The 27,513-nt window shown below is 52.1% G+C and overlaps 1 protein-coding gene across 5 annotated transcripts in view; it reads right to left on the bottom strand.

Annotated features, from left to right (window-relative positions):
• SULF2 (sulfatase 2) overlaps positions 1-24,293 on the bottom strand; it is a 111,479-nt gene extending 87,186 nt beyond the window's left edge. For 2 of the 5 annotated variants that reach the window (XM_078057284.1, XM_036106108.2), the window contains exon 1: positions 23,468-23,595. The gene's annotated coding sequence lies outside the window, so the exon portion shown is untranslated. Of the gene's footprint in view, positions 1-9,960; positions 10,045-23,467; positions 23,596-23,951; positions 24,127-24,156 lie in introns of those variants that run through there. The other 3 variants (XM_078057282.1, XM_078057281.1, XM_036106107.2) reach the window with 3 other exon arrangements.
• Between the last annotated feature and the right edge of the window lie 3,220 nt (positions 24,294-27,513).

Below are 27,513 nucleotides of genomic sequence, written 5' to 3' on the forward strand. Positions count from 1 at the left end.
GTCTCTCTAGGCTGGCCACTGTTCTAGCTTTCCTCCAGTCCTGGGGGCACCTCTCAGCCTCCTCTTGCCCCTTCAAGCCTGCGGGTAGCGATGACTCTCCTCCCTTCCTAGCTCCCTCCGGGGGTTGCAAGATTCCTTGTTTGCTCCCTTACCCCAAACTGCTCCTGGAAGTGATGCCTTTAGTCGACACTCTCGGGGGCAGGCTGGGAGCAGAAGCAGGCTCCATGCGGTGCTTCCCTCCCCAGGGGCCTCCAACAGGACATCTGTGCAGGGAGGGGAGATGAGGGTGATCACGTTCTCAGGAGCGCTGACCTGGGAACCGTGACTTTCACAGGCCCCGAGGGCAAGCACCAGCTTCCATCCTGTGGCCTCTCGACAGCCAGATCCACCGCACCAACTGTGTTTTGAGCACCTGCTGGGTGCCACACTGTGGATGGTTAAGACATGGACTTTGGACTCACTCGCTGGGTGACCCCAGGCAAATAACTCAACTCTGTGCCTCAGTTTCCTCATCTATAAAATGGGTGTGGAGGATGAAACGGGTTCATACAGAGCGCTGAGACCACAGCCTGGCACACGGAATGACCCAGAACACATCATTCACAGAGTAAACCATTCCTGGATGATGGTCGCTGTAGTTGTGGGTGGGCTGTGACGGGCGCTCTGCTTGCAGAGTCTCCTCCACTCCTGACCACCTCCCACACAGGTATGAGTGCTGTCCCCATTTTACAGTTGAGAACTCGGGGGCTTAATCACGGGCCTGAGATCACCCCGGGGAGGAAACGGCAGAGATAGTTTGACCTCTGCTCCCCCTTGACTGCTCAGCGCGGGTCCCCTCCCCTAAACGCACCTTTCCCAACCACCCCCATTCAGGTGCCACAGCCCCCGTCACTGGTCTATCTGCACAACCCTTCCACTGTGACATGGCCTTATTTAAAAATAAAAACACAAACACATGTTTTTGGAAAAGCAAACTTTCTATCCAAGGGTAAAGGAAAAATTGGCATTCCCGTCTCCATCAAACTAACTCACACAAAATGAAAGAAAGCAGACACTGTTACTCAGTCTCACAGCTTCTCGTTCCTTCCTAAGGCTCTGAGCTGAGCTCTGTGCCCACCTGCTTTCCCACCTGTACATGCTCTCTTTCTAGGTGTTGAAAGGAGTCAAAATGCATTAGCACCGTCCCAGACTTTCTGCTGGAGGGAATGGGAGGCCGGGAGAGGGTTGAAAAGGAGACATGTTCCACCATCGAATCAGTCCCTGAATTACCCCAAATCATGGGGTAGTCCTCCAATCATGTTGTTTATCAGTCTGTGTCCCACCTGCCCCTGGAAACACATCAGGATGCTTTGTGCTTTGCACTTGAACTGATGCACCAACCATCTCACCTTCATGTGTGAAACGCACATTCATGTGCCTTCAGATAGACATCAAGCACTAAAATAACATCGAGAGACTTTCCAAGGGATGCCCCACACCTCTCTTCTATCAGAAACAGAGAGCTTGCAATGCTCCAGCCCCCAATCTGTCCATTTTATGTTTAATCTGCATTTCCGCCCATCCAATTATACCCATTTTATTGATGAGGAAGCCGAGGCACAGAGAGTTAAAAGTACTTTTCTTATTATTACATGGTTAAATAAGTGGCAGGCATGGGGTTCAAACCCAGTCTGGCTCGAAAAGACTGCTCAAACAGAAGCCCCTGGAAGCAGACCGCTGGGCAAGTTCCTGAGGCTCCCAACCTGTTTCCTTCCTCATTTGCCAAATGGAGCAGCAGGTGGCCAGGTGTCCTCTGAGGGTCTTTTGGGGCTCTGGACCTGTGAGGGAGGTATGGAGCTGGGAGCTGCAGCCTGCATTGGGAGCTCTGGGCCAGATGGTGAGTGGAGCTGGGAGACGTGATCATTGGACTCTGTTCCTGGCACCCATGTTGGTTTTCTCATGCACCCCCCCAACCACAGTCCCCTTCACCCCCTGCTCCCTAGCAACTATAACCCACCAGCCAGGATGCTCCCCCTCTGGATAGAAGTCAAAGCTCTGTGACTGGAGACTGGTGAATAACAGGGGCTAATTATTTCATCAGATCAAGTCATCAGTAGGTCGATTTTTGATGAATTCCCCCAGCTCTGACTTCCCCTGGCCTTGTGCCAGCCTCTCTGGATGCTGAAGAAATCAATTAAAAATGACACATGGGATTCTGCCTCCATTTTTTTTTTCCTCCTTGGAAAAAGATTCAAAGTGGTTACACGGAGAGTATGTGGTGAATCTGTAAAGCACCAGTGGCCCGATGTTCTGACTATCCCTCGGACACCTTGTCTCACTCCCACCAGCTGCAAGGTCCGCCTGACTCCTTCTCTTTGTCCTGTGTCTTCTCACAGACCTTGGCAAAGGCTTGCCAGTCGAGGAAGACAGCTCTGGAAATGTCTAGTATCCCAAGTGTTCAGAAGCATCACTCCTGCTTCTAGATTTATCTGTTAATCTGCATAGAGGAACAAGTCTCTGGTGGACCAATGACCCCTCGGCCCCACAGACCACAGCTTCGGGGAAGCTCCCGGGACCTCACCCAGGCCTGTCCAGAAAGACCCAGATGGTAGTCTTCCTCTGAGGATCCCCAAATTGCCAACAAGATTAGCCAAGAGGAGTTTGGGAATGATTGGGCAGCTGAAGGGCTGGGAGAGGAGGATGTGGCCAGAGGCAGAACAAGGCACTGACCGGATGGAAGAGTGCTCAGGGAGAAGGGGAGAAAGGGGACTGTAGGGTGTGGAGAGATGCCCCGTGTGCTGGGGCCAGGTGGTCCAGACAGCTCGGCCACTTATGTCTTCCTTCATTTACTTTATAAATTTTTATTTAGGGCCTACTATGTGCGAGGCACAGTGTTAGGTGGTAGGATAATCCTGCCTGGATCCTAACAGCCTCCCAACTGGTTTCCCTGCTTCTACCCCCTCCTCCTTCTATCAAGTAGCCAGAGGATCCTGTTAAAACCAAAGAGCCTGTCTCCTTCCACTGAAAAGCCTTCAAGGGCTTCCATCTCATGCTGCACAAAACCCCAAACCCTCCAAAGGGCCAACGAGATCCTACACGGTCTGCTCATCCCCTCTCGGACCTCATCACCTTCCATTTTTCCCCTTGCCCACTTGGCTGTGGCCACATGGCCTCTGTGCTATTCCTTGCACATGCCAGGCATGTCCCCACCCCAGGGCCTTTGCACTTGCTGTTCCCACTGCTTGGAGCCCTCATCCAGATATCTTCAAGGCCCTTTCCTCACCTCCTTCGGGTCTTTGCTTACATTTTGTCTTTGTAGGTTAGCAGAAATCTCTTCCCTTTCCACCCCTGACAAACTACGTATTTTACCTCTTTCTTTATGGGTCTCCCCTCCCCACCCACTCTCACTAGAGTGTCCGCTTCCTGAGGGCATGGATTTTTGTCAGCTCTGTTTCACATCTGTATCCCCAACGCCTGAAACAGTGTTTGGCACAGAGCAGACCCCTTAGCTATTTACTGTCTTAGCAAAGAATTTTCTCCCCGCGGAAAAAACTCCTCCAGCTGTGGTTGGGGTCCCTGCCACGCCCTTACTGCGTTAGGTAGGGGCAGCCTGACTGTAGGGCGGAGCATGTGACCCAGTAGAGCCAATCAGCACTTTCTGGCTCCCTAGCTCCAGTGATTGGCCCCGAGGCAGACATGTGACCCGGGCCTGGCCAATGGGAGAGAGCGGCAAGAAGCCGTGGGATGGGTGGCTGGGTGCAGGGAGTGGGAGAGCCGTCCCTGCCAGCACCTGGGAGGCTCCGAGGGGATGCTGGGGACACCGGGCTGAACCTTGTGGCTAGTCACAGGCTCAAACAAGTAGCCTTTGCGGCTTCAGCAACAGGAAGCACCGGGATCAATACGGTAAACACCCTTAAAGAACAGTGATGAAGAATAACTGATAATTATGGGGTACTTATCACAGGCCCTGCCCATTTCTCAGCACTTTTCCCGTTCCCCACGTCACCCTTACAACATCCTTATGAAGTTGGACGTTCTACTTGCAGGTGAGGAAGCTGAGGCACGGAGAGTTTTCGAGAACTTGCCCACGGTCATGCAGTTTGGAGGTGGAGCAGCAGAATATCGTCCCTTGGCCCACCTCGTCCCCATCCTCTGTGCTTCCCTGCGCCCTGGGAGGTTCACTTGGGTGGACCACATCAGTGGGCTCCATGCTTTCTCGCTCCTGGTGGGGTTTGGCGGAGGGGAGGGGGGACACCGCCAGGGGATGGGAAGGTGGGAGGAGGGGCCCGGGCACTTGCCAGGCGTCCTTCCTGCCCAGGTGCTGGGAACTGAGCACATCCCTCTATTGCTCTGCTGGGGGCCACAGCCCCTGTGGGTGGCCCTCTCCAGGTTCCAGCAAATGCTCCCCACTGTCCCCAGCCCCAGGGGTCTGTATATTCATTTTCTTACACTCTGCTCACACCTTTATTGGAGGGCACCATCTGTTTCCTGCAGGGCCCTGGGTGGGTAAAGCAAGCAGACCTCACAGCTGAGATTTGCACCCAGAGGTCCTGACCCCAGAGCCCCGTCTTGACTCCTATTCTCATTTGGAAACCAATGAATGATACAAGAAGTTGTGGTTAAGTGTATCGCACAAACAGGAAGAAGAAGGGGGAAACTGCTGGCCTGGGGGGCAGTCAGAGAGGGCTGCCTGGAGGAGGTCTTAAAAGTTTAAGAAGCCTAAGAGGAACAAAGTTCTGAAGAATCCACAGGGTTTTTCTGAAGAAGAGGGTGGAGGACAGGGTGCTTCCGGCAAGGGAAACGGCCTGAGCAAATAGCAGGCTGAGTGGGAGGGATGGAAATGTGTGGTCCCGAACCTCACAAGCTCAGAAGTTGTCTAGACAGGGGATGACACAAGCACATCTGTTAAACCCTACACTCCCCTGGCGTCTCCCCTTCTTCCTGGTCACAGTTTTTTTCCAGCCTTCTCTCTTCCTCTCCAGGGCTGTCAAGAAAGGACAGGAGCTCCTGTAACCTATGGATACAGACTCTCCCTGTCTTCCCTCCCAAGGTGCCAGGGCATCTGGGGGCTCTCTGTGCCTGGTCTTAGAATTCCAGCGGGAGGCAGGGAACTAAGCCAGCTCTCCAGAGCAGGACACGAGACAAGAGAAGGGTCTTTCAAAGGGAGGAGGCAAAGATCAGCCTTCAAGACAAGGGCTCAGGATCTGGAAAGGAAATTAGGGCATAAAGAGAAGGGCTTAGGAACCCCATTGCTTGCATAACTATTCATTTGACAAGAAATCCTCAAAGACCTACTATGTGCCAGGCACAGTTCTTGGCACTGCAGATAAAGAAATGGAAAAAAAAAAAAAAAGTCCCTGCCCCCAGGGAGCTGACGTTCTAAGGAGTCAACAGATCAAAAGCTAGAGTCGAAAACCTTTAGCTAAAAGTGAGAAGTGACAGGATTCACTTCTTGGCGAACTTTTAGGACGGGACCATGGAGTATAGTTAGAGCTCAAAGAAAGCGTAGAAACGATACATTCAAGGTGCTGGAAAGCTGACCATCACAAGGTTTTGTATGTAAAGTGAGTGGGTGTTTGGGAGGCCATATGATTCACATGCCTGAATATCTGAGCATCTACGGTCGAGTACTGTTTCATGATCAGTGAAAAAAAACCAGACACAAATCTCTAGTCTCATGGAGCTGACAGAGAGAGTGGAGAAAGCCAAGCAGATAGATGTTTGCTAAAATGCAGCAGGGAACAGGCTGAGAAGGGGGGCGGGGGGATGGGATCTGGAGCCAGACAGCTGGCATTCAAATCTTGGTTCCACTATGGACTAGTTCTTGGGCAAGTAACTTACCCTCTTGTGGCCTCAGTGTCTTCAACTGTAAAGTGAGGCCAATAAGAGCACTTAAAGAGTTGTGAGGAGGAAATGGCTCAATGCCTGTGAAGCCTTTAGAACAGGACTGTATACAGTTAGGTGCCCAATACATGTTGTCTAGCATTATTTGTTGGGTTTGGGCCAACGTACTTTCTATAACAGCATCCAGTTTTCATCTGGGGATCTCCCCGATCTTTGGTCCATAAGGTTCAAATTAGGCAGCAGCTGCAGAGCTCCAAGGCTAGACCATGGGATCCAGACCCGAGCCAATCAGAGCCTTCCAATCCCTCTTCCTCAGTGATTGGCCAATCAGAGTAATCTGGGCATCTTCACCTAACTAGGAGGAGATGCCTACCCTTTCCAACTGGCTAAGTGGTTCCATGTCATTCCACCATGAAGGTAAGGGAAGACTGATGCCATCTTGCCTCATGTAGAGGTGGAATGAAGCCAACACACAGAAGAAAACAGAGCTGAGAAGTGGTACATACTTGGGTTTGGAAACATTTGAGACCTGGATCTAGCTAAACCTGAAGGAGGAAGATTTACATCTGGATTCTTTGTTTCAGGCGCCAATAGATTCCTTTTTCTCTTTTGACTAGTTTGAGTTGTTTTCTTTCTTCTCAGGTCAGCTTTCTTACACGTTGACTCCTTAGGGACATGAATCAAATTCTCTTTGTTTCTTAGGTCGCTCCAAGTTGCTTTCTCTGTCACTTGCAACCGAAGGAACCCAAATGGTAGAGCAAGCTGGAGACAGGGTGTTGACTCAGGTGGCTTCCCAGCCACCTCCTGCCTCTGTGTAGACAGACCTGACAGCATGGCTTGCTAGCCCTCCGCCTGGGCCTGGGCCCAACTCTCTGCCTTACTGTAGGCAAACTTTCTTCATCCTTATTTGTCAACCGATAAGAAAAAGGTGGTGTGGAAAAGCAGAAGGAACGTGGGCGTGGGAGTCATGAATTCTGGTCCCAATTTGGTCTCAGTTTCCTCATCTGCCAAGCCAAACAGACTGTTCCTGGGCACAGCCCTGGAGTTTGGGATGGGTGGAGTCTGACAGGTGGAGAGAGGGCCTTCCCTGGCCACCCTCCTGGAAGCAAGCCTCCCTGTTACTCTTGGCCTCATCCAAATTTTGTTCTCTTCAGAACACTCATCACACATGCGATTCTTTATGCGCTCTTCTATTCTGGTCTTTATTTTGTGGGGGTTGTTTTCTCCCTGGAAGCTCTGCAGGGGTAGGGCTGTCTCTTTTCTTTTTTTTTAAAAAAGAATTTTTAAAAAAGATTTATTTATTTGAGAGAGAGAGCCCTTGCAAGCAGGGAGAGGGGCAGACGGGGGGGGGGGGAGAGAATCCTCAAGCAGACTCTGCACTGAGTGGGGAGCCTGACGTGGGCTCGATCCTAGGACCCTGAGACCATGACCTGAGCCCAAACCAAGAGCTGGACACAACCGACAGAGCCACCCAGGTGCCCTGGGCTCTTTTCTAAATAGTCTCAGCCCCTGGCACAGCCTGGGTGCTAATTCTTCCAGTTACTCAACAAATATTTACTGCGCACCTACTACGCATAGGCCCTATCCTATGTGCTGGGGATCCAGAAATAAACAATCTTTCATGAATCAGACACAAAATAAATCATAGGCCTGAGGTGATGAGTCTTAAGGGTGTGAGGCAAGAGAGGGAGGTCAGAAGTGCTGGTGGGGGGAAGCCTGCATCTTTAAATGGGGGGGGTCAGTTGGGCAGAGTCTTGAAGGAGGTGAAGGAATGTGCCTTGCAGATACTTAGGGGAACGGTGTTCCAGGCCTAGGGAAAAAGAAGTGCAGATGTCCTGGGGGAGGAGCGTGTCTGGGAGTCTGCGGCACATAACGGGGGCACGTGTAGCTGGAGTGGAGTTGAGTGATGGGAAGGCTAATACTTGGAGTGAGTGGAGGATCTGGAAGGTTCCAGCCTGGGAGTGTTGAGATTGGATGTAGGTTTTAACAGGATCCTTCTGGCTGCATGTGGAGAACAGACTGCAGGGCGTGAGGGTGGACTGAGGGAGGCCAGCGAGACAGCTGCCTGGACAGTGCTTGGACCAGGACAGGGGCAGTGAGGGGGCGAGATGTGAGATTCTGGATATTGTTAATGAATAAATGAATGAATGAATGAATGGAGGATAGACTGGCACATGCCAAGTGCTCCAGTGATTATTTCTAACAATTGACCTTCAACCTTAGCAGGAGAATAAAATCTTTTTTTTTTTTTTATGCTCAGGGACTCATGATCAGGGACAGCATGGCTGGCTGGTCTCTGCTTTAGAATGGCTGAGGCCACAGCTGAAATGACAGAAGGGCTGGGGACTTGATTCATTGGGTGGCTGCTACTGGCAATTGGCTAGGACCTCAGGGGGGCCTCTCCTTCCTCCCCACATGGTGGCCTCAGGGTGGGCTCTGATTTCTTATGTGGCAGCTTCCGGCTCGGAAGGTGGGTGCCCCAGCGATGGGCAGTGCTGCCTCAGTTTTTCCAACTGAACTCGGTCTTCTCTGCTGTCCCCCCAGTGTCACCCCCACCACATTCTCTTGGTTTCACAAGACTGGTCAGATTCAGAAGGAGGGACAGGACCCCACCTTTCCATAGGGGAGTGTCAAGGTCATGGCAGAGACGAGCATGCTGGCTATCTTGCGGCCGTCTTGGAAACACAGGGGGACCTGCCAAGTCCCAGAGGCCGGGGGACCACGGCAGGGGGAGCCATGGGCCTCTCTCGGGCACACAGCACCCTTTCTAGGAAGTGAAACTTAAACCGAGTCAGATTCCATGTCTGCATCTGGCAAGCTTTGGAGTCTGTGCCCATGCCCCGTTCAAAGATCCCTGAGCCTCAGGAAGCCCTGGGTGACCCGAAGGCTCCCCAGACCCCATGCCTCTGTCTCATATGACCCAAAGGGGTTCAATCAGTGGTGTCAGGTCCAGAAGGTTCTGAAGGGAGCAGAAGAGGCAAAGAGAAAAGCTTGCACTGCACGTGGAAAGCCTCTCACCCCCATACTTCAGAGAAGAAGCTTCTCCTGTTTTATCGGCATGGAAACCATTAGTTCCCCCTTAAAAAAAAAAAAACCTTCTCCCTCCTCGTTTTTAAGTAGAAAGGAAGTCCCCAACTAACCCAAAAACCCCAAGTGAAGTTTGGGACCAGGCTTCAGGGAACTGGCCCCTAACTGCCCTCACTTCCCTCCTGCTTTGGTGAGAATGACACTCCTGAGGCTCGCCCCTTGGCCCTCTGAGCCCACGGCCACTGTGTCCACGGAAGCCATCCAGGAGGGAGGCCGCCGTGCCCGTGTCATCGTGTCACTGGGCAGCTGGCTGGCTTGTCGGGGGTGGGCGCCAGGTCATTCTTTGATTGGGGGGGGTGCATTATAGGGTGTCTACAGCCTCCCTGGCCTCCCTACGTGGGACATGTGAGTAGCACCCACCCCCGACCATGGATAGCAAAAATGTCTTCAGACATTGCCTCATGTCCCCTGGGGGATGTAATCGCCCCCAGGGGAGAAGCCCTGCCGTAAATGGATAGCAGCATAAAGAAACAAAAGCAAAGACACTGCAGTTGGATTCTTGCTTGCCAAGGGCACTGATCTTTTTCTTACAAGGGGAGCAGGCCGCCTTGAAGACCACAAAGGAGGGGTTACAGGGACTCCTTCCCTGATGACTCAGAAGAGAACACTGTGAAATTCCATGTCATTTATGGCATGACCCCTAAAACATGGCCCCTAAGAGGAGGACCACTGGGTCCTGCCCACCGGAAACCAGGCCTTCATCCAGTCAATGGGACTGGGCTGGCCAGAGTCCAATGGGCTGGCCCACGGCTTAGGCTCAGAAGCCTGGATGTTGTTTGGTTACCTTTGGAGAGAGACACCTGTCTGTAGTGCCCTTTGTCTAAAGTGGGGCCTCAAACTCAAATGCCTGCAGGGCCTAGGCAGGAGAAATGAGGGACGTGGTCTGGATTTAGGGGGACGGGTTGGGGGGTGGGGACTGGACCACATTTCTAAAGTGAAGACATTCAATACATTTTAAACACTGAGCACACCGAGCAAAGCTCCTCTGGAGCTTGGCCATAGGCCTATTTGCAACCCTTCAAAGCTATGGGATCTTTCCTGAGCACCTACTGTGTTCCAGGTGCTCCGTAGGATGTTGGGAAGCAGCCATGAACATGGAGCAGGTCAGGCCTCTGCCCTCAAGGAGCTGACATCCTGGTGGGGGAGACAGATAATAAAGGGAGATGAATTTCAGGTCGTTTTAAGAGCTTTGAAGAAAATCGTCAGGGACACAGGATAGAGAGTAAATCAGGGGAGGCCCCTAGGAAGGGGTGATGTTTCAGGTGAGACCAGAGGTGGTGAGAAGCTAGTTGTAGGGGAAATGCTTTCTAACCAAGGGAAAAAGCAAGTGCAAAGGTCCTGAGGTAGGACTGAGTTTGGTTGGTTTGAAGAACAGAATAAAGACCAGTATGGCAGAAGCAGGAGTGGGAGCCTGCCATAGAGGAGGTTGGACATCACCTTCCCCTGGCCCACACCTTCCACGTAGGCCACACCTGTTGTTCTTGCGAGGTGTTTAGGGGAAATGGGAATCAGACACAAATTCCCACCTCTGTTCTTTGTTCTTTTGTCTCAGCTGTGGACAGAGGCTTCCCTGGGAGCAAGTTACAAAGTTGTTTCTGCAAAAGGCCTTTGGCCAAAAGCAATAAAGTTGGACCTGAACAGAGTCATTATTCATCCCTAATTGTCGGCCGGCTCTCAGTGTAGACTGAGACTGTAGACCCCAGCTGGGACTGAGGATTCCAGTCCCCTATTTTTTAACCCCACACTCTTGGTACAGTTGACCCCCACAGGACACGTATTTATGGTTCCAGAGACTGTATGTAGTTCCCTTCGAAAAGAACATAAAGGGATACAGATCTGTTTTGGCGGCCCTGGTATTAATCTTCTCATTCTTTCTTCCCTTTCCACCCAATCCACAGCCGTGGGCGCCATCCTCACCCATCATATGCCCCTGCGATTAGCAGATGAGCTTCTCATTAGCTCACCTTGGAAACGGCCCGGTGTTTACAATTATTTGAGAAGCTTGTACTCATCGGCGGGGGAAGGAGTCGGAAGCAAATTTTACCAAATAAGTCACTAAATTTAGAGACGCGAGTGGAGAGAATTTCGCATGACAGGTCCATTTCCAACCCTGACATGCTGTGCAGTCTAAGCAGCAGCTGGAAAGACTGCCACAGGGAGAAAAGCCATAGGTTAGAGGTGCTCCTTGTGCTCGGATCAGCTTCTCCCACTGGTGGTCTCACTGCACTGGGGGCTTCACCGGGTATCAGCAGGTGTACTTTGTGTCACCCTCTTCTGCCATGTGACCTAGTGGTAATCATGTGACCAAAGTTGGTCAATTAGACTCTCTTACGGGGCTTTTGACTCTTAAAAGGAATGTCAAGAGCAGAAGGAAAAATCAGGGTGCATTTGTCCCATTGGAACCCCTCCTCCAGCAACTCCTGCTGGGGGTGGGGGGCTAGAGCTTCCTAAGCTAAAGCCTTAGAAGGCCTGGCAGCTTTCATTTTTGTGTTTCTAGGAGTCAGGCTACCCCCAGACCACCATACTGTGAGGAAGGGCAAGCAGCTGTGGGAAGAGGCCATGGGGAGGAGGATGGAGGATTCAGCTGATGGCCCCAGGGAACTCCCACCTGATGACCAGCACGAGCCGCTGGCCATTTGAGTGGAGCCATTGTGGACCTTCCAGCTGATATCACAGGAAGCAAGAGAACCAGTGGGCAACCCACAGAATTGTTACAAATACACTGTTGCTTTAAGCCACTGAGCTGCGGGCGATCTGTTACAAAGCAGAAACACAACCAAAGAGCCTTGAATGACACTGATTTGAGCCCATTCCTCCAACTGAAATGTCACAAATGACTGATGATGAATCAAGATGTTTGGCCTCCAGTGGCCAATGGCTTTAATCATATGAACACTTAAAGGAGAACTCATTCACTCATTTTTCCATCATTGTTTCAAACAGCCAGTGAGCTGAGCACTGAAGGTACCAAGATGAACAAGCTTAAGGAGCTCCTATTCCAGTGGGGGCACCACACGTGGTGCCTCAGTTCCCTCAATTTCAAAATGGAGATGATAATAGGCCTTGATCAAAAGCTTTGTAGTGATGAGGAAATGCTTGGCAACAAGCACCCAATAGCTATTAGACTTCTGTTATTATTGTAAACAAAGTTGCAATGCATGGTCTCTAGAAATGGTGGCTGTTTGATCTGAACAGTGTTGTGGGGGAGGAATGAACTCCAAGGACCATGTGGGCCAGGCAGGTGACGTAAATGAGTCAAGTGGGCTCAGTGTAAGAAAACCCCACACACTCCCTTCTCTCCAGCTCTCATTCTACACTTTTGACAGAGGCGTAAGAACAAAGAAGTACTGCTCCACAATGAGAACAGCAGGGCATGTGCAATGACCAATGGCAAGTGACCCTGATTGCAGCCTCAGACAATAGGGAATGGGGCGGGGCGGGGGGGACTGTGGCAAAGTGGAGCGCCCACGATCAGTGGGGATGGGAACTCAGGGTGGCCAAATATGGCCCGCGTCTCCCTATTTTTCACAAGCTGGAAACTCTAATTTTTAAAAGGTAAAATCTCACAATTTTTAAAGATCTGACAACTAACTTGAAAAAATGTTCAAAACAGCATGTAGGTTAAACATTTCTGTGAGCTGAATATAGGCCCTGCTTAGCCAGCCTGTGACGTCCTACTCTAATAGGACAGAACAAGGAGAGACTTCTTTGTGCTCCACTTTCCCTTTCTGTAAAATGGGGATTAGAAGGTCTCTGTGCTATAGATGGAATGTGTATGTCTCCCCAAAAATCTTATGTTGAAACCTAATCCCCAATAGGATAGTATTAGGAGGTGGGGTCTTTGGGAGGGTGGAGCTCTCATGAATGGCATTAGTGTCCTTCTAAACTAGACCCCAGAGAGTTCCCTTGCCTCTCTGTCACGTGAGGACACAAGAAGGCGTCCTCTGTGACTGCGGAAGTGGTCTCTCACCAGACTCTGAATCTGCTGGCACCTTGACCTTGACCTTGGTGAGAAATTTCTGTTGCTTATAAGCCTTCTAGTGTCTAGTCTTCTGTTACAGCAGCCTGGACAGATGAAGAGGGCCAGCATCACGAAGTCACCATGTGTTCACCTGAGTGGGCATTCAGAACGCCGCCTGGTGTGCAGAAATGTGAGCTTTCAGGAGCGTGAGTTCAGGAGAGGAGGTGAGAGAGGCAGGTCTTCTGAGCTGTGACAGCTCCTTTCAGGAGGGGCCCGTACGGGTGGGGGGAGAGTAGATTTCCCAGGGCACCTGCAGAAATGTCACGCCGCTGATCTCGCACATTAACATTCATGTCCCCAGCGGAGCCTTCTGCCACGGCCCTTCCTCATCCCCGCTGTGGCCTGAGGGCGATGGCCGCCCCTCTCTGAGCGATGTCAGCATGAACCCCAGCTCCAGTTCAGGGGCCGGTGAGTGCAAAAGCAACCCTCCCCACTCCCACCTTTGCTTTCTGCAAATGACAAACTGGTTTTGACTCCTTTGCCTTGAGCAGTCACCTGCAAGCAAGGATCCCCAAACACTAGATTCAGACCCAGCCGTACATCTTCAAGCCTCCTTCCCAGATTCCTTCATCCAAAAAATATCTCCTGAGCGCGCAGAGTGCCGGCCCTGTTCTGGGTGCTAGGGATACAGAGGTGAACGAGACAGATCTGCTTCCTCTAGCCACAGGGCTTGCTTTTAGTGAGAGGAGAGAGGACAAAGAACAAATCAACAAATAAGCGCATTGAGATAACTGCAGAGAGTGGTAAGTGTTATAAAGCAGGCGTCATTCTAGGTATTATCCAAGGATGTGATGTTTGAGCTGAGACCTGCCGGATCAGAAGGAGCCAGACTTGTGATATCCAGGCAGAGGGGACAGCAAGTGCAAAGGCCCCGAGGTTGGAACGGGCTTTGCTGTGGCCAGTGTGACAGTGTAATAAGCTTGGAGGAGAGGGGTGTGAGTTGGGGGCCGAGGCCAGGCAGCACAAGGCAGGGTAGCCTATGGCAGGGGTCTGGACTTTACTATCGGCACAACAGGCCACCGGAAGGAGGGTTTTATTACAGGAGCTGCCACCACCTATTTGCAGAAATGCCTAGCAGAAGGCACCCCATCCAGCCCCTTCTCTTTCTGTGTTAGCAGTCTGAAACTTCAGCTGTACACGGGAGTCACCTGGGAGCTCTAAAATATCCTGATGCCCCGGCCCTACCCCCGGGGCACTGATTTAATTGGTCTGGGGGTGGCCTGGGTGCTGGGATTTTTACAAGCTGCCTGGAGATGGCTAGGAACTTGTGCTCCGCTTATGAGCATCTCCTGAGTACGTGGTGACAAGCCCACCTTGGGCTTCCAGGACGGGCTCAGAGCCCTACAGGGTTGGTCCCCAAGGTTTGCTCCCTTCCTGAGCTGGCCTGACTGAGGCCCAAAAGTCAGGTGGGGGGGGTCAGGGTGGGGAGTGGGACATGGCGGAGCCCATCAGCTCAGGAAGCCTCAGACTCGAGCTCTAGGCCCAGTTACCTCTTCTACTTGCGGCCATCTGTCCGAGCTGGACTCCCTCCTCTGCGGCGGGGGGTGGAGGGGGGAACCACAGCCTTCCTTATGGGCAGGGCAGTTGAGAGAGGTGGTGTAGAACCCCTTCGAGAAGCTAAAAAGAAAGCAGTGGATGGTTCCCCCCCAAACCAAAAACAGAACTACCCTATGATCTAGCAATTTCACTTCCAGTATTTACACAAAGGAAATGAACTTACTATCTCAGAAAGATACCTGCACCCCCTTGTCCGCTGCAGCCTTATTCGCGACGGGCCCAGACACAGAAGCAGCGTTGGTGTCCACTGAGGGATGAACACACAGAGAAGAGGTGGTGTGTAGACACACACCATGGTCTGGTCTATCACTCAGCCACGAGAAAGGAGACCCTGCCATTTGTGATCACGTGGATGGACCCGGAAGGCATTATGCTTAGCGAAATAAGTTGGACAGAGAAAGACAAAGACTGTATGAGCTCACTTAGATGTGGAATCTCGAAACAAAACAAAACACGGAACTCACACAGAGAAGAGACTGGTGGCGGCCAGAGGTGGGGGGTGAGGGGTGAGCAAAATGGGTGAAGGTGGTTGACAAACAGGTGAAAACTTTCAGTTATAACTGGGGACAATGTACAGCGTGGTGACCATGGCTCATGAGGCTGTGTTGAGTATTTGCAAGTTGCTAAGAGAATAGATCTTAAAAATTCTCATCACGAGAAAAAAACATTTAACTGGGTGATGATGGATATTAACTATACTATGGTAATCATTTTACAAAATGTACGCATATCAAATCATCATGTTGTACACCTAAAACCAATACATTGTTATAGGTCAATTATATCTCAATTAAAAAAAAAAAAGCTAAAAAGGATCTACAAGTATAAGCAACGACGCCTGACTTTGGGAAGCAATCTTCACGTGTCCACTCACGTACTCGTGTCTCACTGTGAGTGCCAGTGGTGGGGAGGGTGCAAGGAAGCTAACTAGGATTATCTCCATTTTACAGAAGAGGGATCTGAGGCTCAGAGGGGCAGAGCAGGTATGTGAATCAGGAGGTCTGGTTCTAGAGTGCATCCTCTTAACCACTGGGACACACCGATTCTCAGAGATGTGTCTTATGTCCAGTCTTCTCTACCTTCTTCATCTCCTGCCTGGGTGGAAGCCACACCCGGATGGACCCAAGAACATGTCAATAAGAGGGCAATGAGCAGGAAGAGGAGCCTGGGGACAGCTCTGAGGCAGAAGCTGTGGGTGCCCCCCCAAGGACCTTCCCCTGTTTACAGGACCCCAACTTTGTTAAAGAGGTGGACCCTTGTCTTGGCAATAAACCAGCATTAGTCTAAGCCCATGGTTCTCAGAAGGGTGAAATCAGCCCAAAGGGGTGTTTGCAGGAATTTGTGAGGATTCTTTTGCTTGTCACAGTGACCGGGGGATGTTTCTGGCATCTGGTGGGGGTACAGGGATGCTGGATAATTTGTAACACTCCACACAGTGAAGAACAGTCCCATTTCCAGCACGACTTTCCAACGTCCCACAAGACACTCACGTAGGTGAAACAGCTTTTATAGTTACGTGACCTCAGAAATGAACCCCATTTCACATATAAACACAAAAGATGTTTTGCCTGGTTCTCCTCTACACTGAATTTTCCGGGAATGCAACCACTAAGTAAACTGAGGGAAGACTGTAGTTTGTTTTGTGTAGAAATTTGGGGTAATTGTTCACTATCTGGGAAAATCACATTGTTTATGGCCATAGCACTTGTGGTATTTGAGCTGTCCAAACCACATGTTCATACCCCACTGCGTCTGTAATGGTCAGATTTATGGGATCCCACACTAGTGCAGGCATCTGACTGCTTCGTTATGTCTTCTAGTGGAGTGTGTCTAAGATATTGCCATACATATGTTTACCTATAACTCACTTTCCTCTTGGTTTTCCTTTAAATTACAGTCGGGGTATTTGATCAATTAAGAAATGTGCAGATAAGTTATATTATCTATGAATTTATTTCAGGTAAACTTGGCAAAAACATTTAAGAAGAGGGTGTCTGATCTGCTAATTTGGGGAACCACTGAGCTAAGTCAAATGAAAAGCCCATTTCCCTTTGCCAGTGTTTGGCTTAGGCTTGAGTACAAAACCCAACCCTGCAGCAATGAGGCATGAAGCAAAGTCTGCTGGGATGAGGGTGTTCTTGGAAGGATTTTGCTCTCTGATTAAAAGACAAACAGCATGGAGTCCTGCTCTTTGTTTCCACTTTGTATGGAGATGTAATGTCTGGAGCTGCAGCAGCCACCTTGAGGCCATGAAGCAGCAAGGCCAATGACATGACAAGGACAGAGGATCCGAGGACAGGAAGATCCTGGGTCTCTGAAGACATTATTGTACAAACAAACTGGCTCCAGGGCTCCCCTGCCTCAGACCCTTGTTAAATGAGAACTAACGTTTTTATTGCATAAACCACTCTCAGCGAGGAATTCCATTACTTGCTGTGAATACATCTTGAATCACATTCAAATGATTAGGACACTAAGACTGTAGTAGGATTTCCTCTTCTCTGAAACATCCAGGAAAGTGGTCTGTGGATAGTGTCTGTCTCTAGAGCAGGCCAGTAATGCAGCTTTTGGATGATCTGATTTTCAACAGAGCATGAACATCTCCTGAACTTCTGGGAGCTGATCGTTTTTCATTCTCTTTCGAAAAGCTCCTCTTTTCTGGCCGCTGAGGTGGGTCAAGTCACCCAATGGGGCCCTGCCTGGGAGCCAAGAAGAAAGTCTATTGGCAACATTCTTCACCTAATACATCTGGCTTCCACCTGGCCAAACACATCTTGGGTACTGCTCGTCGTCCCGGGGGAAGGCCCTGTCCATCAACTCATACTTATAAGACCTACGTATGTTTTGGAGTGTGTAGAATTCAAAATGGCTGTGGTCTCTGGTGAGAGAGAATTCCATTTAGTCCGGGTCTGGGCTGGAGGAGAAGCTCTGAAGACCATGCCAACAGGTGTTCTACCAAGGAGGCATCATGTTGCCTGTGAGGCCCAAGATCCCACCTGATCTTAAATTCCCAAGGGCGTCTGTTGTAGCATGATGAATATTGAGTTCGGTCTGTTCATCACTGAGCAATGAGGAGATGGACAAGGGAAGGCTCAGCCTGGGCCTTTGGGAATTTCTCAGGAGCATGTGGGGTGTGCTAAAAATACTCATCAAATAGATGCAGAACAGGCATGATGGGAGGAGGGGACCATACCAGAGAATAAAATACATTTTCCCTAGACGATCGTGTCCAGCCCCATGGCCTCAAATAACATCGGTGCTCTGCTGACTCCCAAATTTAGGCGGCCAGCCCCAACCAGCTCCAACCAGCTCCAGACTTGTGTATCCAGCAGCCACGGAGCGCTCAGACCCACAGGTCATCTCAAACCCAGCACTGCCATGACTGATTCTGGATTGTCCCCCCACCCTCAAACCTCTCTCCTAGTCTTCTCATTCAGGAATCTCCCCCCCGCCCCACCACCCTGACAGGCTGTCTGATCACCCCTGGTTCCCTGGCACAATGGTGTTTGTCGTGGGGGCCGTTGTGTGCACCGGGGAATGTTTAGCAGCATGCCCGGTCTCCGCCCACTAGATGCCTCTAGCACCCTCTCCCCAGTTGTGACAACCCAAAGTGTCTCCAGACATTGCTAAATGTCCCCTGGGGGGGAAAAACTGCCCCTGGCTGAGAAGCCACAGTTCTTTCCTTCATTCTGAACATGCAATGCACCAGAAAGTTCTGCTGGCTCTGCCTCCAAAATGATCTCCAATCCACCATTTCACTCCGTGTCCACCGATCGCACTGCCACCCAGGCCAGGATCAGCTCCCACCCACCTGTCCCACCAGTCCCTCGAAGAGCATCCCTCACAGGCTAGCCATGAAGATCTGCCTAAAACAAACCATATCGTTCCCTGACTTTAAACTCCTCAATGGTTTTCCATTTCCTTTGAAACAAGATCTAAAGTTCTCACCATGGCCCATATTTCTCACCACTGACCTCATCTTCTGCCGCTCCCCACCCCCAGAGTTTCTATCTGTGTTTTAAACAGGTGTCTCAGGCCACTCCTCTCCACTTCCAAGCCTTTGCACTGGCTGTTCCCTCTAGTTGGAATGCTCTTCCCTCAGATCTTTCCGATGCTGGCCCATTCTTAAAATTTAAGTCACAGCTCAGAGGTTACATCCCCAGAGAGGTCTCCCCTGTCACCTGCCAGAGCGCGCCCCCCCGCCCCTCCCCCATCACACAGCCATTCTCGATCACAGGCTATTTTTTTTCCACTGTAGAGCCTGTCACTTCCCGAAAGAGCCTTGTTTGTGGACTTGCTTGTGTATTATTATCTGCAGGGTTCTCTCTTGTTCATCCCAATGCCTAGCCAGTGCCTGGCACGCAGTAGCTGCTCAATAAACATGCGTGCCTGACAAATAGGAGGAATGCTCTCTTGCTCTGTACGGCAGCTTCCTAATACCTTCACACCCCTAATCTCACGTGGAGCATTTCCCCTGCCCCCCCGGACAGCCCCTGCATTAGGCAGGAAGACAAGACAGGCATACTCCAGGGGCCCCTTTCCCAAGCCTCCCTGCCGAGGTAGGACACACACGTGGTCCTGTGGTTCACTCCGCAGCACCCAGGGCCCTCCTCGGGAGTTTGATTCAGCAGGGTCTGGACTTTGCATTTGTAAAACAAATACCTCCAGATGATTCTATTGTAAAGAGAACATCTGCCCCCGGCCGCCAGAAAACACAGAAACAAAGCCGGGCTGTATCTTTCACACACTGAGGCAGAAAAGTCAGGCCTCCAATGCTTGATGACCCCAGTGGAGAGAGAGGGGACGCCGCTCACCCAGCAGCTGTTTCCATGGTGCCCACCTTGACCAAAATGACGACAGGTCCCTCTGACCAAATTAGTGTTCCCCTGCATCACAGGTATTGGCTATTTGCCTCCCCGGCAATGAGGCTTCCTTTCACTGGCATGCCCCCAACTTGTGCTCTCCAGGGCTTCGGGGGCTCAGTCGCTCTGTCCCCAGCTCCAGGGTGGGGCCCGGGAGCATGGCCAACTCATTTCCTTGGCCAGTGTTGGTCTGGAGTGAGCACATGACATAAACCAGTCCCATCAGAGGGACGCCTGGGGCGAGGATGGGCATTTCCAGAAAAGAGGCTTGTTCTTTCCTGTTGGGCTTGAACCAGAGACGACAAGAGGACCACTCTTCAGCAGTCAACCCGGACACCTCAATTATGGTAACACTCAGTGTTCACTGAGGGCCTGCCGAGCTCAGAAGCCGTGCTAAGCACTTGACATTGATGATCTCATTTCATCCTTTACCACAAACCAGGAGATAAGTGCTACGATCATCGTCATTTGCTGGATGACAACACTGCGGCACAGAGAGATTAACTAATGCTCCCCAGATCACACAGCTGGGCAGGTAGCCAGGCAGTCTGCCTCCCCTAACCACGGAGCCAGGGCCTGCCCACCCCCTGGAGCCAGAGGGAAACCAGCCCCGTGGAAGAAAGAACAGAGATGCAGGGGAACGGATGCTCATGACAGCATCTGAGCCCTGACCCAGCTGTGCCTGAAGCTAGAGTTACCTGAGCGTTTTTTGGTTATAAAAGCCAACATGTCCCTTCTTTTCTCCTTATGCTGGTTTGAGATTTTTTTCCTCTTTCTGTTGCTTACAAGAGAAAGGATCCTGATTACTTTACAGTCTTTTTATGAAAATACCCCTAACTGATATTCCATTTGCGACTTGCACACAGCAGCTGCTCAGTAAACACCAACAGATGTGGGTGGAGACTGCTTTTGTGCCCTGCCTCCCCACCCCACCGCCTCCCTTCACTGCTGGGTGTGTAACCCTAACACCGGACTGCGGCCAGGCCAACGCCACTTCCCCTTTCCGCTCCAAGTGAGGCCTAGTTCCCTAGCAACCATCCCAATTAGGCAATCATGCCATTTATCAGGATGCCAATTAATTATAATGATCCTAATGATTTTCCAATTAGGTAGTGCCTTGAATCCAATCAGAGGCATTGCAGACTCCCCAGGCAGGGCTCATCACAAGGAAGGCTGAGGCCCTCACCTGCAGGTCAGCCCTGAGGAGCCCCACCTTCCACGTCCCCCAGCCACGCAGGGCCCAGGCCTGATACAAAGCTGGGAACCTCAGAGCCACCTCTCCAGGGACAGGCCAATGTGACTCCATCACCAACCACAAGAGGGCCTCACCTGTAGGAGAATTTTAACCCTTCCACCATTGTGCCTTCAGTGGGCATAAACCTTCACCTCAGACGTCATGCTTTTTTCTATCAGCCACATTTGATCTGTCTCTTTGCATTCCGAGTAGGGGAGAGTGTGTGCGTACTTGCAGGGGGATGGGCAGGAAACGTGGCCAGGCAATTGCACATTTTCCTTAGGGTAAAACCCCCTTGCAAACCAAATACAAATCTGAGATTCCCCCAAATACTGGAGATTTTTGGAGGAAAGTGGGATTATTGATGGGCTTCTGTCTTTCCAACTTTTATTGTCTAAATGTGTTTTCTTCCACTGAGCATGTACTTCTCCTACGTTTGGAAGAAAGACCAAGGTCATGGAGGGAGGAGAGCGCAGTGGGTCAGAGTGGATGCTGGAGCCTCAGGGCCTCTTAGATCCAGGCTCTCCCACTGACCAATTGTCAGGAAGTCACGATCCTCTCTGTGCTTCCACTTTACTCTTCTTTAACATGATGAAAAGCACAGAACCTATCTTACAGGGTTTTTGTGTGGATTAAACGAGTTATTATGTACAAGGGGTTAGATCAGTGTTTGGCTCATAAAAACACCACCATCATAAGTCTAGATTAAGCTCTTTCTTCGAACTGCAAGCTGGTCAGGAATTCTGATACTCTCTTGGAGGACAAGGCTTTTGTTTTCTTTCTGGGGGACTAAATCTAAGAACAGACTTGGCAGAGTTGGGTGATATTCCCAGTCTGGCTAACTTAGGAGACCAGAAGCTGCCCCTTGAGGCATGTCCAAATAGATAAATTAAACCTATCCAGGGAAAGGAAGAGAGAAATGTCATCCCCAAATCAAAAGGCACACGCGTCAGGGTGCGCAACTATACTTCAACTAGGTCCTGCGGATGGCAGCTGAACATAGCTGTTGGGCAGGGGACACACGCATGCGTGTGTGTGTGCTCATGAACACACATGAGCACGCGCACGCACGCACACACACACACACACTCTCCCACACAGCCACACCGTCCTCCTCCAAGCCTAGGCTTTTTACAATTAACTCATTATTCAACCCTTAAGTTTGAAAACTTAACATGTTATTAGGGTTTTTTAAAAAGCCATAAATTCAAATAAAAAAAACCCCAAAACTATACGCAAAGCCCAAACACCAAACCCACATTGACTCTCAGCCATGGCAGTTAAAACACTGGGCATTTATGTACATACACTTGGCCCGAGGAAGGCAGATCCTTCATGTGCAAAAGCCCAAGGAGCCATCAGCCAAGCCTGCCACGGTTGCCCTTCGAGTTACTTTTTAGAACACTAATTTACACCCCCGGACGGGCTGTTTTGATGAGTGTTCTCCCCTCCATGACGTAGGACAAGCAAAGCTGGGAGAACCTCTCTGACAAGGTGAGTGGTCTCCAGTCTGTCCCCCCACCCCCTTTACATATGTATGAATGGCTTTCATTTAATTAAAACCCTCCCGTGGTCCTGCAATGGGTGTCGGAGATGCAGTAAGAAGTCCCCTTCACTATTAACTACGAGAGCAGAGTGGCCCTTGCTGCCCTGGGGACAGACCCCAGTGTCCTCCAGGGAAAGCCCATCCTACCCGCGTCTCTGTCCCCAGAGAACCGGCTCAAGAGCAGCCTCCCCTTCCCTGCCCCGAAGGAAGGGAGGGTGGCGCTGTGGGACCGAGGCAGGGGCAGATGGAGGGGGCCGGGGCCGGCGTCCCCACATGCACAGATGCGCAGATGCCCAGATTCAAACGTAAGCTGAATGTAATTACTTGGTTAATTAAATATTGACTTTTAACTCAAAAAGTGATTAAAACAAGCTGCCGGAAAGAGAGGAGAGGGGCAGGGAAGGAAGCAGAACTTTCAGGAAGGAGGAAGAGAAGGATGAGGATTGTCCTACTGTGTGCAGGGGACGTGGTCTTCAGTCTTAGGGCAGGTAGGAAATTGCGGACCGAGGTCATCACTGTACAAAACTAGGATTTGCAGGTGTCTCTACATTTTCCCTATGTAAGACCGTCTCTCTTTACGAGGCTGCTCTCAAAGTGAACGGAGCGGGCTTCTGGCTCAGGAACTAGATACGGATCATCGCCTTTCCCTGGAACTAATGTGGTACCGGGCACGAGGACATGCTCCATAGATGCTTTTAGAACGAATGAACTACTATAAAGAATTAAATTAAAAAAACAACAACCCAGAAAAGAAAGAAAAGTGCACTCCTACAAATCGCCTCACTGTCACACTTCTGAACCCCTCGGGAGCCCGCGGAGGGGAGCATCTCTCTACAAGGCGATGAGAACTGGGTCTGACCTGGCCTGGGAGGAAGTTTGTCTTTTCAATCCTATTTGCCCTTTCGGTATCTGCGAGTTCCCAGTCACCCTGAAGATCCGGTCCACCGCTTTCCCGTGTCCTGCCTGGACAAGCCCCACGTGGTCTGGCTTCTAGCCGGTCCGTTGGGTCTAAACTCAAAGGGGTCAAGGAGGCCATCCCCCCGCGGCCGGCGGGCCCGGGCGCGCCTCCCCCGGGGTCCTCTAGCGCTCCGCGCGGCTTCCGCGGGTCAGGGGCGCGGTGGGAAGCGCTCACCCGCTCGCCCGGCCCGCCGGCGGGGTCAAACGGGTCATCCCCCCGCGGCCGGCCGGCGCCGGAGCCGCCCGCCCGGTCCCACCTCCGCGCGCCCCGCTGGGGCCGGAGCCGGGCGGTCGGGACCGGCCCCCGCTCACCTGGGCGTCGCTGCGACGGCTGGGGGGCCCCCCGCCCCGCCCCCCCGGGCCCCGCGCGCCCCACTCACCAGCGCGCACGGCCCCGGCGGCCTCACCCGGCGCGGGGCGCCTCCGCCTCTGCCGCAGCCCGGCCGGGCCGCGGGGCGCAGGGGACTCCGCGCCGCTGCTGCTGCCGCCGCCGCCGCATCCCCGGCGAGTGCCGCCGCCGCTCCTCCTCCCCTCCCTCCGCCTCCTCCCTCCTCTCCGCCCCCCCCCCCACGGGCTCGGCCGCCGCCGCCCCCCGGCCCCCGCGCCCCGCCCTCGCCAAAGTCCGGCTCGGCGCCCCGCCCGGGCCGCTCTTCCATCGCCCCAGCCCGGCCGGCCGCGCTGCCCGAGCCAGCCCCTTGGCACGGCGCGGCCCGCTCCCCGCCCGCCGGCCTCCGCGCGGGGAAGGCGAGCGCGCGCCGCGGCGGGGGCGCCGGACCGGGAGCCGCGGGCGGAGGGGCCCGGGGCCGGGGGGGACCCGCCGCGGCGCCCTCCCTGCGCTCCCCCCGCCCCGCGCCGGCGCTTTACCTCCGGCTCGATGGACGCGCGGCCGGGCCGGCCCGGTCCTGTGGCCCTCGGCGCACGGCCCTGGCCCCGAAGTCCGGCCCCGGACGGGGCAGCGGCGGAGAGCGCGGGTCCGGGCAGCTCTCGGCCTCCCGACGCCTCGGGACCCGACTGGCCGCGCTCCCGGCGCCGAGCGCGCACCCTCGCCGGGACACAGACGCACACTCACCCGACACACACTCGCTCCCGCTCGCCCTCGGCGGAGAGTTGAAACAGCTGTGGGATTCGCCCGGGAGCTGGAAATGAGGGAGGGACGCGAGCCAGAGCCGCGCGCGCGTGTGTGCATGTGTGTGTGTGCAACACACAGACGGGGGGGCATCGCTAATAAATCAAATACTGCAATAAAGTGTGGAGGACCATTGATCAGGTCCGCTCGGCTGGAAACGAAGAGAATCCTTGCCTCTTTGCCGCTTTTTCTCCTCCCTCGGAGCTGGAAGGAGCCCGTGTTCCGCGGGGCGTGTGACAGCCCCGGCCGGGCGCTCCCCTCGTAATGACACGTTAATAAATGTTTTCTTTTATCTGCTTTCACAAGGGCTCGCCCCGGTCTGCAAACACCCGACCGCCTTTGCTGAAAGCCCGGCGCTGGCCTCTAACTACACACATCTGCCTTGGGAGCTGCAGGCTGGAGCGGGAGCCCCCAGCTAGATCGCGGGGTGAACTGCCCACGCGCCCGGGAAGCTTCCTGAGATACGAACTTGAACTCAAGTGAAAAGAGCTGCCGTGGCTCAGAAATGGTCCGGGAATAGGAAAGAAAGGAGAAACCGGCTTCCTACTCCGAAAGGGGAGGAACTCTACTCAAGGTGGTGCTGTCCACCGCGGTTTCCACTGTTCCCAGTGCCACAGCAGAGGCCGGCGGGGGACGGGGCTGACAGGGGTGGGCAAAGAGCCGGCAGACAACCAACCGGTAGCAGCAGAAACAGCGCTGGGTTAAGGGGAGACAGACCCTGCTGTGGATAAGTGCACTTTAGGCAACAGCGACTTAGTGTAAACCTAATAATCTTACAAGGAAAGTATCATTATGCCCATATTACAGCTGTGGAGACCAAGTCACAGAGAGGTTAAGTAACTGGCCCAAGGTCAGACACTTGTTAAGCGATGGACCCAGGATTTGAACCTGAGAAGCTTGGCTCCAGAGTTCCCCTAAGTCCTAGGCCGTTTACTTTTCCGTCCAGCATCTCCTTTCTCTGGCTTAGTCTTCCTTCATGCAAGTTAGGGGTGTCCTATTTAGTAAATAAAAATACAGGGGGTCCGCGAGGTGTACAAAAAATTCTTTGTATATTTGAAATTCAAATTGGATGTCCTAACCCAGTTGGAGGCGCTGGAGTCCCCCACCGTATTCTCCCACTTTAGCCAGGCCAGATCAATTTATAGTCTCAATAAATCGAGAAGACCTGGAACTTCTTTTTCTAAATCAGATTCTGGCCTCGCTTTTGGTGCCACTGAGGTTGCTGATCTTCTGCCCTTCTTTCGCCTTAGAACAAAATGTCAGGCTTGCTTCTTTACCATCATGGACCAAAAAATAAGGGAGCCTCCATTCCCTTCTTGCCTCATCTCTGCGGGAGGAAGAACACATTTACTGCAGAGCTTCCAGGATGATGCTGTCCCGTAAGAGCATCACGCAGGCCCTGGTTGTAATTTAAAATTCTCTAGTAGCTGCATGAAAAAGTAAAAACAACAACAACAGCAAAAACCAGGTGAAATTAATTTTAATAATATAGTTAACCTAGTCTATGCAAAATATCACGTCAACATGCAATCAGTATAAACATTTTTAATGAGATATTTTACATTCTTTTTTCTTAGGGAGTCTTTGGAATCCGATGTGTATTTTACACTTACAACATCTCACAATTTGTGCCGGCCACGTGGGGCTGGGATTCCCATAGAAGACAGAAAGTACAGTTCTAGTAGTTTCTGTGGTCCACTGCTGAGCGTTTCTACCAGGTTATCTTATGTAATCTTTGTGACAATTTTTCAAGAAAACTTAGGTTACAAAGGTCAAGGGTTGTGATCAGGTCACAATGTTGGCAAGTGGGATTTTAAGCCATTTGAGACTGTGCCTGGCTTTGGGACATGTATCTCCTGTGATAGTAATTTTCTCCCAGGTCATCAGAGTCCCATGGGGTGACTCTGGGGCCTGGGGTAGAGAGGGAGGTGAGATCTGTCTTTTGCCTGCTTTTATGTTGGAGAATATTTCAGAGGTGGGGAGATGTCTACCACAAAAAAGTTAAAAAATACACGGCCTTCCTTTAGGCCTCAGTTTCATGAACACAGCTCTCCTTTCCCTAAATGGGCCCTGCCCACAATTTTCTCCTCCGTCCTTCCCTCCTCATCAGGGACCCCCAGTAGTGGAAGGGCAACCTACAGTCCCCTACATGGGGCTGTAGGCGGGGCTGAGGTGATGTCATTTGATTATCATTTTTAGGTATTTATTCTTTCCATTGTTGCTGTTAAAAGACCGAACATCTGTGTTTTGCCCTTTATCCTTCCTCAGGAAGGAGACAGATATCGTGTGTAAGTGCCTCTTGGTGTGTGTATATCTGTGTGCCTGGACACATGCCTGTGTGTGGATCGGGTTTCAGGTGAGGACTTCACTCACCAGCTCAGAGGCTCGCAGAGTCCAAGGGGCTCCAAAGCCCCCTCTGGCCACGTCTCATTCCCATAATTCAGAGCAAACTCCCTGGTCCTCTGGGTCTGAGGCCTCAGCCTGACTTTTCCAGCTTCCCTCCAGGCGGGAGGGGACTCCTGGCCCCATCCGGGAGCTCCGTGTCTGCCTGGGAGACTTGAGGGTCCTCCGGGGCTCTGATGTCCCCCAGTCTGGGGAGTCGCTCAGCCACTGAGCCGGGGCCTGGGTGGGGCCCCAGTGCGATTCTGGGGACCCCCTGGCCTCCTGACACTCCGGCCCCTGCCCGTCCGTCTCCAAGCCCCGCCTGGGACAGTTTTCTCCCCTCCTGTCCCTCGTCACCCTGATGGCACCTTTCTCTGTGCGCGTCCTGGCTGGATGATCGGGCTTTTCAGGTTCCTCACGCCGGTCCTGACTCCCCACCCCCTTGCTGGTTTAACCTCGAGGGGACCTTTCTGTTGACACCCACACGCCTCATTTCATCCTTCTGTGAGTTCCTTGGCGGCCCTCTGTGCAGAACGCCTGGCTGCTTCTATCCCCCTTGCAAAGCCAGAATGCTGTTTTATTTCCGGGACTCCTATACAACAATTAAAAAAAAAAAAAAGAATCACTCCTGCTGTGTGTTTTCACAGTCAAGAGGCTGAAACTCAGTCTGATTGTCCGAGGACTTCTGGCTGCATTTGGGTTGGAGTAGATGGGATTTTATGACGTTGTAAAAGTCAAGCTTTTAACATGTCTCGAACAAATTGGCATGTGAAGGAGAAGCGTTAAAAGTGGAAACGTGGCCGCAGACGGGAGGCCTGGGAATGCGAACACGCCACCGAACTGGGGCACAGGTGGCTTTAATAACCCGCACCAGTTTGGCACAAAACAGAGAGGTCGCCGAGTCACCCCCAGGGGCTT

Source organism: Halichoerus grypus, chromosome 10, assembly GCF_964656455.1.
Source record: "Halichoerus grypus chromosome 10, mHalGry1.hap1.1, whole genome shotgun sequence".
NCBI classification, from domain to species: Eukaryota; Metazoa; Chordata; class Mammalia; order Carnivora; family Phocidae; genus Halichoerus; species Halichoerus grypus.